The sequence below is a fragment of the Phaenicophaeus curvirostris genome, chromosome 6, assembly GCF_032191515.1.
Source record: "Phaenicophaeus curvirostris isolate KB17595 chromosome 6, BPBGC_Pcur_1.0, whole genome shotgun sequence".
NCBI lineage: Eukaryota > Metazoa > Chordata > Aves > Cuculiformes > Cuculidae > Phaenicophaeus > Phaenicophaeus curvirostris.
Genome location: NC_091397.1, coordinates 7,665,547 through 7,676,844, shown reverse-complemented (window position 1 = coordinate 7,676,844; position 11,298 = coordinate 7,665,547). Strand labels below are relative to the sequence as shown.

The 11,298-nt window shown below is 42.8% G+C and overlaps 1 long non-coding RNA gene across 1 annotated transcript; it reads right to left on the bottom strand.

Moving 5' to 3' along the window:
* Window positions 1-7,884: 7,884 nt before the first annotated feature.
* On the bottom strand, window positions 7,885-10,205 carry LOC138722364 (uncharacterized). Its single transcript, XR_011337689.1, has 3 exons — window positions 10,055-10,205; window positions 9,706-9,845; window positions 7,885-8,016 (listed from the first exon to the last, which is right to left on the bottom strand). It is a non-coding gene; the product is annotated as an uncharacterized lncRNA (long non-coding RNA).
* Between the last annotated feature and the right edge of the window lie 1,093 nt (window positions 10,206-11,298).

The following is an 11,298-nucleotide window of genomic DNA, read 5'->3' as shown; positions in this document are numbered from 1 at the left end:
ATGTCCAATCTGAACCTTCCTTGGTGCAGCTTGAGGCCATTCCCTCTTGTCCTGTCCCCTGTCACTTGGGAGAAGAGACCAATACCCACCTCTCTACAACCTCCTTTCAGGAGCTATAGGGAGCAATAAGGTCTTCCCTCAGCCTCATCTTCTCTAGGCTAAACGACTCCAGCTCCCTCAGCCGTTCCTCATAACGCTTTCTCCAGGCTTTTCACCAGATTCGTTGCTGGACACCCTCCAGCACCTCAATGTCCTTCTTGTTGCGAAGGCCCAAAACTAAACACACAATTCGAGGACTGGCCTCACCAGCGCTGAGTACAGGGGTGCAGTCGCTTCACTGGTCCTGCTGGCCACACTGTTTGTGATACAAGGCAAGACACTACTGGCCTTCTTGGCCGTGTGGGAGAAGCTTGTGAGAGGCTGTGTTTGTCAACAGGGTCATAGCCTTGTTCTGGGCTTCATGCCTCAGTCACCTTCCAGCTCGCTACAAGAATCACAGAATGGTTTGTGTTGGAAGGGAGCTTAAAGATCATCCAGTTCTACACCCCTGCCATGGGTAGGGTCACCTCCCACTGGATCAGGCTGCTCAAAGCCTCATCCAACCTGGCTTTGAACACTTCCAGGGATGGGGTGGCCACAACTTCCCTGGGCAGCCTGTGCCAATGCCTCACCACCCCCAACATGAAGCATTTATGCCTAGTGGCTAATCTAAGTCTCCCCCCTCCCAATTTAAAGCCATTCCTCCTCATCCTATCACTACATGCCTTTGTAAAAAGCCTCTCCCCAACTTTCCTGTAGGGCCCCTTCAGGTACTGGAAGGCTGCTATATGGTCTCCCTAGAGATTTCTCTTCTCCAGGCTGAACAATGCCAACTATCTCAGTCTGTTCTCATAGCAGAGGAGCTTTAGCCCTCTGATTATCTTTGTAGCCCTCCTCTGGACCCATTCCAGCAGTTCCATATTCTTCTTATGTTTGGGATTCCAGAACTGGAAACAGTAATCCAGGTGAATCACAGAATGTCCTGAGTTGGAAAGGACCCATAAGGATCATCGAGTTTAACTCCTGTCCCTGCACAGGACAACCCCAACATTCACACCATGTGTCTTGAAGGCATTGTCCAAATGCTTCTTGAGTACTGTAAGGCTTAGTGCTGTAACTGCTTCCCTGGGGAGCCTTTTCCAGTGCTCCACCATTCTCTGGGTGAATAACCTTTACATAATATCTAACCTAAACCTCTCCTAGCACATCTTCCTGTGGTTCCCTCAGGACCTATCATTGGTTGCCAGAGAAAAGAAATCAGCACCTGCTCTTCTTCCTCCTCTTGTGATAGTCATGAGGTCTTCCCTAAGTCTCCTCTTCTACAAGCTGAACAGACCAAATGACTTTAGCCGTTCCTCGTATAGCTTCCTCTCTAAACCCTTCACCAATTTTGTGGCCTCCTCTGGACCCTCTCCAGTAGCTTTATATCATTTTTATACTGTGGTGCCCAAAACTGCACACAGTACTCAAGGTGGGGCCACACCAGTGCAGAGTAGAGCACGACAGTCACTGCTAGAGCGTGCCTCAAAGCTGGTGAAGGGTCTGAAGCACAAGTCTTATGAGGAGCAGCTGAGGGAACTGGGATTGTTCAGTCTGGAGAAGAGAAGGCTGAGAGGAGATCTTATCACTCTCTAAAAATACCTGAAAGGAGGTTGTGGCAAGGTGAGTGTTGGTCTCTTCTCCCAAGTTACAGGTGATAGGATGAGGGATATGATTTAGTGTTTGATAGGAATGGTTGGACTCAATGATCCAGTGAGTCTCTTCTAACCTGGTTATTCTATGATTGTATGATTCTATGAAATAGCCTCAAGTTGTGCCAGGGGAGGTTTAGATTGGATATTAGGAAAGTTTTCTTTACTGAAAGAGTGGTGAAGCATTGGGACAGGCTGCCCAGGGAAGTGGTGGAGTCACCATCCCTGAAGGTGTTCATAAAGTCTGTAGACATGGCACTTGGTTTAGTAGGCATGGCGATGCTGGGCTGATGGTCAGAGTGGATGATCTTAAAGCTCTTTTCAAACCTTAATAATTCTATGATTCTATCTAGGCTGGTGTTTCAGACCTGTTAGCCAGGGTTGGTCCCAGCAAGAACTCACTGGCCTAGATGGATTTCATCAGCTTAAAGGCTTCTCTCAAGCCATGTATGCCCACAAATAATACAGCACTTGTGTATGAAGAAAGTGTTCACCTCCTCATGGCCAACACTGCAGATGCTGCTGCCCTTCAGGGCAAGACTGGCCTCACAGTTCACGTTTCAGTGAAAGTGGGGTTTGCCCCAGGAAAAAACACCAACATTGAATCAGTCAGGTGTAAAAAACACAAATCTGGGCTGCTCTGAGTGCAGGTGGCCACACTACAGCCCTCAAATCCTCCAGGTTGTCCATAAACAGACCCAGAACAGAACATATTAGTACACTTAAAGCACTTGAAAAACAAATAGTCTGCAACAAACATCACCTGCAAAGTTGTTGACACCTAATTTACATGCAGGCTAATGATGTCTCATATATGACTCAGCCCTGGTCATACTGTGAGTGCGTGGTAATGCCAAAAATAGACCCTGCAGATGCCTGGGCCCAAGCATGAACCAAGAGAACAAGTGTGTTTCCCATGAGGGTGTAATTTTCTATCACCCTCTCCCAACTCCGCATCGTTACACCAGAACCTTATGCAGACTGCGGGCTTGTGTAAGAAAATTGATGGGATGTACCCTTTGGTCCTCAGATCTGATGTTGATGTGATGGCTGTAGACTGTGCATGTGCCCTGGGAGGGTTGTTCAGCTATTTACCACAAACTGAGCACACTTGCTCAACATATTTGTTCACTCCATTCCCCTTGGAGATTTTGGAAGATATAGAGTGTGGTGGAAAGCAGCCCAATTTGTTTGTTGGAAGGGCTCCCTAGTCGGTGGATTGAAACAGCTAACACTCAGACTAATAAGCAGGCTCCAGGACTGGGGATTGAAGCTTGATAGAAATCATCTGCCCCCCTCTTCAGGCCAGTCAAATCCAAACGGCATGTGAAAGGCACTGCTTTAGCATCCAACAGATAAAAGGAAGAATATGCTTTGACTTTCCTGGCCAAAATCTCCCCTCTCCCATGCTGTTACACAATATGCTATGGTGGGCTCAGACAATATCTGCTCATATGCTATATGGGCACTTCACTGTAAACTTGTAATTCTCAACTTTCCTTCTTTTTTCGTATCTCCTCGAGAAGCTGCTAGCTGTTGTGGCTGAGAAGAACACCTTATCTGGAAACAGAGGTATTGCCATAGCTCACATGCAGCTTACTGGCTTCATGTAAGCATTCAATTTGCAAACAGCTGCAGAGGCTTGAAACATTTGTGCCCTGCCCTTCTCTTCTCAAGCTGTTTACCAGGGTCCCTTGGGCATCGATGACTAACCCCAGCTCTCCCAGCTGTTTGCGTGAGTGCTCCCTAACCCACTTCAAGCATAATCAGCTGAGATAGTTCAAACAGTTTAAATAGGAGCTCAGTGGATTGTGCCTGAAGTGGGTTAGGGAGTACTCAGATAAGTTGCTTTGTTAGCAGAAGTGTGGGGAGGAGTAAAGCACAGTAACATCTTAAGCTTTTCCAGCTGCATCCAGAAGAGGACATCTGTCCGTAGTCTAAGTAACAAACAGACAATTTCATGGAGAACTTGGAACAAAAATTGTGCCATGAAACTGTGATAGCATATATCAGCTGATGGTCTTACAGCAATGAGGAATGTGAAAACATTCATTCATCCTGGTGGTACATTAGAAATCAAGTATCTAATGATTATTTAAATGATGGTAGTGATGACTGGTTCCTTGGTTAGAAGAGGAAGTAGGAGACACCTGATCTACATGGCTTATCGAAAGACAGATACTTCCAATAACATCATGCAGCATTTGGAGAATATCATGGCCTTTCCCTTAGGTCATAGCTATTGTTACTTTCACTTCAAGCCCGAAGAACTTATATCCTATTCTCAGCACCACATAGGCCACAACAGTTAGCTGAGTTTAAGCTGTATGGAAAGGGAAATGGATACCCAAGAAGTGTGGGAGGTCTCAGTTTGACTTTCTGTAGAGCTTGCCATGAGTTACACTGAAGTTACTGAAGCTGTGCTATTTTATGTTGGTTTGTCTACATCCCTTTTCACCACAGCATCCAAATGCCTTTCAGAAATGTGTGATGTGGCTAATAGCTACTATTCTTTCATTTCAATCTCAAAGGGAGAACTGTGTAGGCAGGAGAGGATTGGGTTTTTGCTTTTATTTTAGGGGTTTTATCTTAAAGTGTTGATGCAACTGTGTGTTTACAATAAAGAAGGTAATCTAAAGAAGAAGAGGGTGTTGAAGTTTTGATAACTATTTACTCCTGTGAGGATTTATTCAACCAGAACAGAGCAACCCCTAAGAAACTCTTAGATAACTTTGAGAAAGTGAGCCTGCACTTAGCTATCAAGAAGCCAGTATGCAAGAAGAAGGTACTTTTTGATGCATTTACGCTACGTTTGTGTTACTAGCATGAACTGCACATTGTGTTCTAGATCACGCATCTTAAAAGCTGATAGTGTCATACCCAGATATATCATGTTGCTATTTCAGAGAAGGGGTAATGGAAACCCAGCTTTGGTTACATATGTAACCTGCCAGGAGGAGTCAGGGTTCGTAAACAAAATGCATGCACAAGCTTAGTGACAGCTCAGAGTCCAGGGACATCACCAAATTAATTAGCAAGTTACCCGATTGCCTTTACATACCCTCAAAGAAATGAGACTACAAAGAAGGTTTTCTTTGTTTACATAACCTCTCCCCTGCTTGAGATCAGCTTCAGTCAGCTTTTCTTTATTGCTGAGCTGATCTGAAACATCACTAGGCTATCATAGTGCTACTGATAAGACCTAAGATCTGTTGAGGGACTGTACTGCTGGCACTTAGGTTCACATTGCCCAAACAATTTACCTGCAGGACACATATTCGTGGTGAATTCTAGTTAAAGGGACCGTAGTAAGGGTATATTCTTGCATCACTCCTTATTTAGTGGACACCTTCGTAGAGTCCCTGGGAGTATTCTCCTGCACTTCTGCCTCCTCACAGAGAGGTCATCAGAATCTTAAATTGAATAACACAAGGGTGAGGGAGCACTCTCACCCATCCCTTGACGTTTCTGTTCTGCTCAGCTGTCATGCTCCATCCAAAATAATTTTAGCTGTGGTTTGTTGCTTTTTTTTAAAATTACTTTCAAATCCGAAATTGCAATCTTTAGATAAGTGGCTGGTCAGCACTCTTCATTTAAACTCTGATTTTGGTAAGTAGTGGAGAACTGTTATCAGGTCATATTGAGTGAATTACTTCTGAGTTAGGTAAACTACACTCTCCAATTTTGTTCATCTGACCAGCCAAAACCAGTGCTTGCTTCTTGGTCACAAAGACATGATTGAAGTCTCAACTTGTTTTCTAACTAGCAGAAACGATGACAACATAAAAAAGACTCAATTCAGAAGCTCAAAAAGTAGCTGCACAAAAGACAGGTCTTTAATCCCTTGATCATCTCAAACACGAGGCTAGGTTAAGGGCAGCTGTTACGCACTTGTCATCATACAATCACTAGGAAAGGTCACCAAGTAATGGTGTTCACACACTAGCAATCACAGAGTATAACTCAATCACTGGAAAGTAAATTGCTGGAGAAGCTAAGACTGTCTGGCTGCACACAAAACAGAGCCAAAGAAAAGCAGGAACACAGTGCAAACTATTCACACAAAGATACCTGTAGAACACACATTAACCTCTTAAGTATTCTTTATAGCTACATAGACCTGTATGTGGCTATTTCTAAGACAATTCTTTGGCAGGGTGCTTCGGTCCACCTGCAATTTAAAACACTTGAATAGTCCCACTGAATTCTTACCAAACAGTCATCCTTAATATATTATGGCAGAAAACTATGGGCCGCTTATGCAAACAGACTAAAAAGTACTTGCTGCCTTTAAATTATATTTGAGTCTTATGTTACAAGATGCATGTTAGAGTGTTTGGTTGAGTGGGGACTGAGTTGTGCATCTTTTGTGGAACAGGTTACTTTTTTCTGCATCTTTCCTAGTTGTGTATCCCATGGTTGGGGGATCCTTCATTTGCTTCATAGATACATGGAGGAACACTGCCATTTCTAGCACCTATCTGTTTAAAAGATGTTTTTATCTCCCAGGTAAAAATCTTATTGTGCTTCTCAAGTTTCTAAAACATCTCCTCTGTCTGCTTTTTCTGTGCTAGGCTTGAACAGAATCGGAATCCAATACTTCTGTTAATATTGTATTACCAACCATGATATTACCAACTGCTTCTTACCTTCCTCTTCCTATGAACCACTCTGAATTTACTACTGAAGTGTATTTTCTTAAATTTTGCACAGCAGCTTCCTGCCTCTCTTTCCTGAATGGCCACTGTTAATTTAGATCTACTCAGAAACATTTTGGATTCTATCTAATCTATTTTCTATTTATACCACATTCATCACCATGGTAGCTGAATGCCTTAGGAAGTATCTTAGAGGCAGAAGCTAGGCAAAGCTTATTTTAAACCACTGTGATTCTTTGCCTTTAAAATCAAATTCGAACAACTTCATCTTACTCCAGCTGAAAAATTACCCTTTTGCACTTTGCAAATAACAGTCTGAAATATGAAACCAGTCCAGCGTGACTTGGGACACACTTTTAGCTGAGAATATCCACTGCGGGAGCTCTGGCACCTATGTAAATAATACCCCTTTATTTTGATAGTTCTTTTACTCTAAGAGAAATGTTATCGTATGGAACATTCATAATTAATGAAAGCAGCAGACTTGCAGTAAACTGTCATGCTCACTTTCACCTATGTTAACATACCTGTCTATCTTGAAATCTGGTTATTATTAACCATATTCTGCATATATATGTACATATGTGTCTGTATATATATATATACACACAGACGTAACTGTATTACATGGTTTTTACAGAATCACAGAATCACCAGGTTGGAAAAGACCTGCAGGATCATCAAGTCCAACCATTCCTACCAACCACTAAACCATGGTCCTGAGCAGCTCATCCACCCGTCTTTTAAATACCTCCAGGGATGGTGACTCAACCACCTCTCCGGGCAGCCTGTTCCAGTGTCCAATAACCCTTTCTGTGAAAAAAATTTTTCTGATGTCAAGCCTGAACCTCCCCTGGTGGAGATTCAGGCCATTCCCCTTGTCCTGTCCCCTGTCTCTTGGGAGAAGAGGCCAGCTCCCTCCTCTCTACAACCTCCTTTCAGGTAGTTATAGAGAGCAACGAGGTCTCCCCTCAGCCTTCTCTTCTCAAGGCTAAACAACCCCAGTTCCCTCAGGCGCTCCTCATAGGACTTGTTCTCCAGCCCCTTCACCAGCTTCATTGCTCTTCTCTGGACTTGCTCCAAAGCCTCAACATCCTTCTTGTGGTGAGGGGCCCAGAACTGAACACAGGATTTGAGGTGCGAATTTTAGAACAGAACACAAAATTGTGTGCCATATAGTCAATTTTGTGTACTTTGTGATGTTGCACCATGGAATTTGCCAAACATTACACTTTTAATTTTAAAAATAATACACCAGAAGCTATCTTTTTACATCAAGGGATTTTACCCCAGCACTTCTGAAGACATCTGGAGAACAACAGAAGGTCTAGCTAGTACCTAAGGATAAACTACTGCATCTTCCTAAATAATACCAAGGGTACTCACTTGTGAATTGTAAATTTAACAAAAGGAAAAAAGGCGACCCATATTGAACATGACAATAGCATAAAGTCAGATGTATTTTTCAAAATTTTATATTAATTGAATTATTTACTTTATGATTCCATCTTTAGGTTTTCACGTTGGTATTCTTAGGAAGAAAGCTTCTATTATATGACAGTTTCTTATCTTCCTCCAACTTGAACTCTCTGAGCAACTTCAACCAGGCTTGAGTAAAGGGTAGAGGCCTATAAGATGTAATTATTTCAGAAGTTGTGTAAAGAAAATAGCCAAAAGGCTTACAGAGAAAGGCCAGTATTGCCCTCAGATTGCAGCATCAACACAGATATTATGAGACAACAGCAAATTACCATAGCAGAGGCAAGTTCTCAGATACCTAAAGGACTCTTTGCTTAAGTTGCCCAAAATGGCTACTGAAAGCCATCAGAACAGCACAGAAGGTGGTAACATAGTGATGGATTTGTTCTTGCTGAGCGTGTATGGCCATACAAATCTGTCTGCTTGGAAGCAGTTGCATCACAGCCAGTTCCAAAAAAATGGCAATTCAAGCTGCTTAGGCAGACCAAAACAGAGAAAGATTGAAGTTCCTCCAGGGGTACTCAAGGATGCAAACAATAACCCAGCTCCATGCTATACAGAACCACACCCGCAAAGAGAAGCACATCATTCGAAAGCAACTGCACACATATGTATGTGCAGACCCTACCGTCCAATGGTTTCCATCCTTAAAGAAAATTGCCTGCAGGTTGAAGTAACTCTGAATTACTCTAGCTTGAAAAGTGCAAACAGTCTTCTGTGCACTGAATGGATTATTTTCCCCTATTACTGTCTGAGTCATTAAAATGCCATTCAAGTAACTTTTTATGCAACATAGTTCTTATCAATATAAAACATGCTCAAGTTTCATGGTTTGGTAAGTTTCCCATAACATGCTGTTCATAATGCCTAGATCTGTTTGTCACAACAATGCCATATGAAACCTCATCTGAGGCCCAGAGGAATTGATGGTAATACAGAACTGATATCTTCATACAGACCATGAAGCAAACAAGGGATCAGAATAATCTGATGAGAGATGATCTTGACATCCTCCAGCCCAGCCTACCTCTGCAGATATGTCAGCTAGACTCGTCTGGACAAGCAAATCAGTTTGTTGTTTGTTTTCTTTTAAAATACATCAAGTGAGTCAACACATCAACAAAGCAGCAAGATATTTTTCCAGTTACTAAATGCATTTGCTAATCAGCCAAACCAGAAATACCAAGAAGCCTCTTTGTGGAGATGAAGTCTTTGGTTCTCTGTGTCACCACAAGCACTGTCACATACAATACAAACACCATTTTGATCTAATCGGCCTTTAAGAAAACATTTATCATAGCTGAATACAGCTGTCCAAAATCATGGAGATCCAAACTGCATGTGACAGGATCGACCCAGAGGCACAAAAAAGGGGTCTGACCAAGCCTTGCTACAGGAGTAGGGCACTAGCTGGGCTGAAGCACCATTAAAAGCAACAAGCAATTCTTCATCTCCTAAACCCCTGCTGTTTATACCAGATACCTTTCCAAGCCCATGTTTAACTTCCTCAAGGAGCAGAACTGCTTTTAAAAAAGGTTCTTAAGGAAAATCTTTGTGAATATTCCAGGTAGCAGCAAGTCACACACCAGAAGAGCTCTGAGGCTGGCACACAGTCCTTGGAGGAGGCCAGGGGGTAATTCTCTTCAATAACACCAAAATTCTGGTCTATTCTTTCTGCCAACAGGAGAGTGGGCTATTTCTTTCTCCACAACCTTCCCACAGAAAGATTCACAAAAACTAGAGCTGGACCTGACTTCTAACTCAAGCAAATATACCTTTATTGGGCATTTGCACATTAAACCTGGCCAAGAATCCTCCAAATCTCTAGTTGGACTTACCTCACTGCAAATATTCACCCATTTAGCAGTAAAATTGCTGAGTAAGGGGTATTGTTTTGACAAAGACTTGCAAGTCTCTGGACACCTGGTTTCACATAACGCCCTCACATACAGCACAAAGCAACTGGTCTCTGCGGCAACTGGAAAAAAGAAAAACAATTGCAGCACCTGTAAACATATGCAAACTGCTCCTAATCTGTATATCTCAGCTATGGATAGCAGAGACAACACAGCAGCGTGGAGTGGGCTACGGGTGATTAACCAAGTGGGTGGCTCTTCCATTGATCTCTTCACCCTGCTTGTTGCCCAAGCAAAGCAGATGAAAGCTAAATCAAATATATTTACTCACACTACAAGCAGACCCCCCACTGAGGCAGGCATGCATGGCCACTCTACTGTTCTGCAAGTCCTTGTGTACCGGATTTCCTCTTCCCTATAATCCCACACTGAGAAATGTTAAGGTTTGTGGCAGCTCTTTAGAGCAGCCAAGGAAGAAGTAATTCTGTGGTACTTGTGTGGGCACTGTGCCTTTCCTCAGATGGTTTTGTTGTTTGGAGGGGGGTTGCATGACGTCAGCTATCATTACAGTAACTAGGACTATCATATCAAGGGGTTGAAAGTAAGAAAGGCTATCTGTAAATGCCAGCAACAAGGTGAAGATTCAGTACTAATAATCTCAAAGCCTGACAGCAAGAAAGTGGATATCGCACACTGACAAAATAAGCAGATGCAATCAGGCGGCTACACCCTTTACAACAAGAGCAAGTTTTTCATCTTATCTATTTATTGCAGACCCACCATTACTTTTCCACTTGGCCAGGCATTCTAGCTCCCTCAGGAAAGGTATGGAATTGGCATGAAAAAAGCAGGAAGGAAGAATGTTTCTTGCTGTTTGAAAAGTGTACCTGATTTACAGCTTTACAGATGAAATATGAGATTCTAATGTAATTCAGGCACTCAGAGTTACAGAGTGAGGCAATAGTTTCAAGATTATCCAGCAGACACAATCTGTCCAGCACACTGCAAGAACACAGTCATCTGCATCATCACTTTGTAAACCCTTACTTTCTAATGACAAAGTTATGGCTCATTCTCATTTCTGTGCACGACACCCCTACTCCCAGGCACTCCTGCTGGACTGAGAAAAAAGCATAACACAAGGGGCTTGTTTTATATCATACTTCTCTAAGACAATTCAGTTATTGGGTTGAGATTTGGGGGGGTTTTTTAGGAAAAAAAAAAAACAACAGCCTGCCTGATTTAATAGCCAGAAGGCCAGATCCTTCCCAACTACATCATCAGAAATTCTGCCAGTCTGGGGAAGTTTGGGGTAACTCATTCCCAAGCAGTGATTCTGACCACTTACTGCAGTACCAAATAGCTGCCAGAGGAACTAAATCTATACTTGCATATATGTGTGAGTGTATCTCCATCTATCTCAACACTTGTCACCACTTTGGAATATAAACTTGCCCGAGGTCTGGAAAACAAGAATCACACAGAGTCCATAAAGGCTGCCTCAAAATTGCTGTGAGGCTTTCATGCTGCCGGCAAAACTCCCTGGGAAAAAATTAAAAAAAGTTAGCTTAGAGT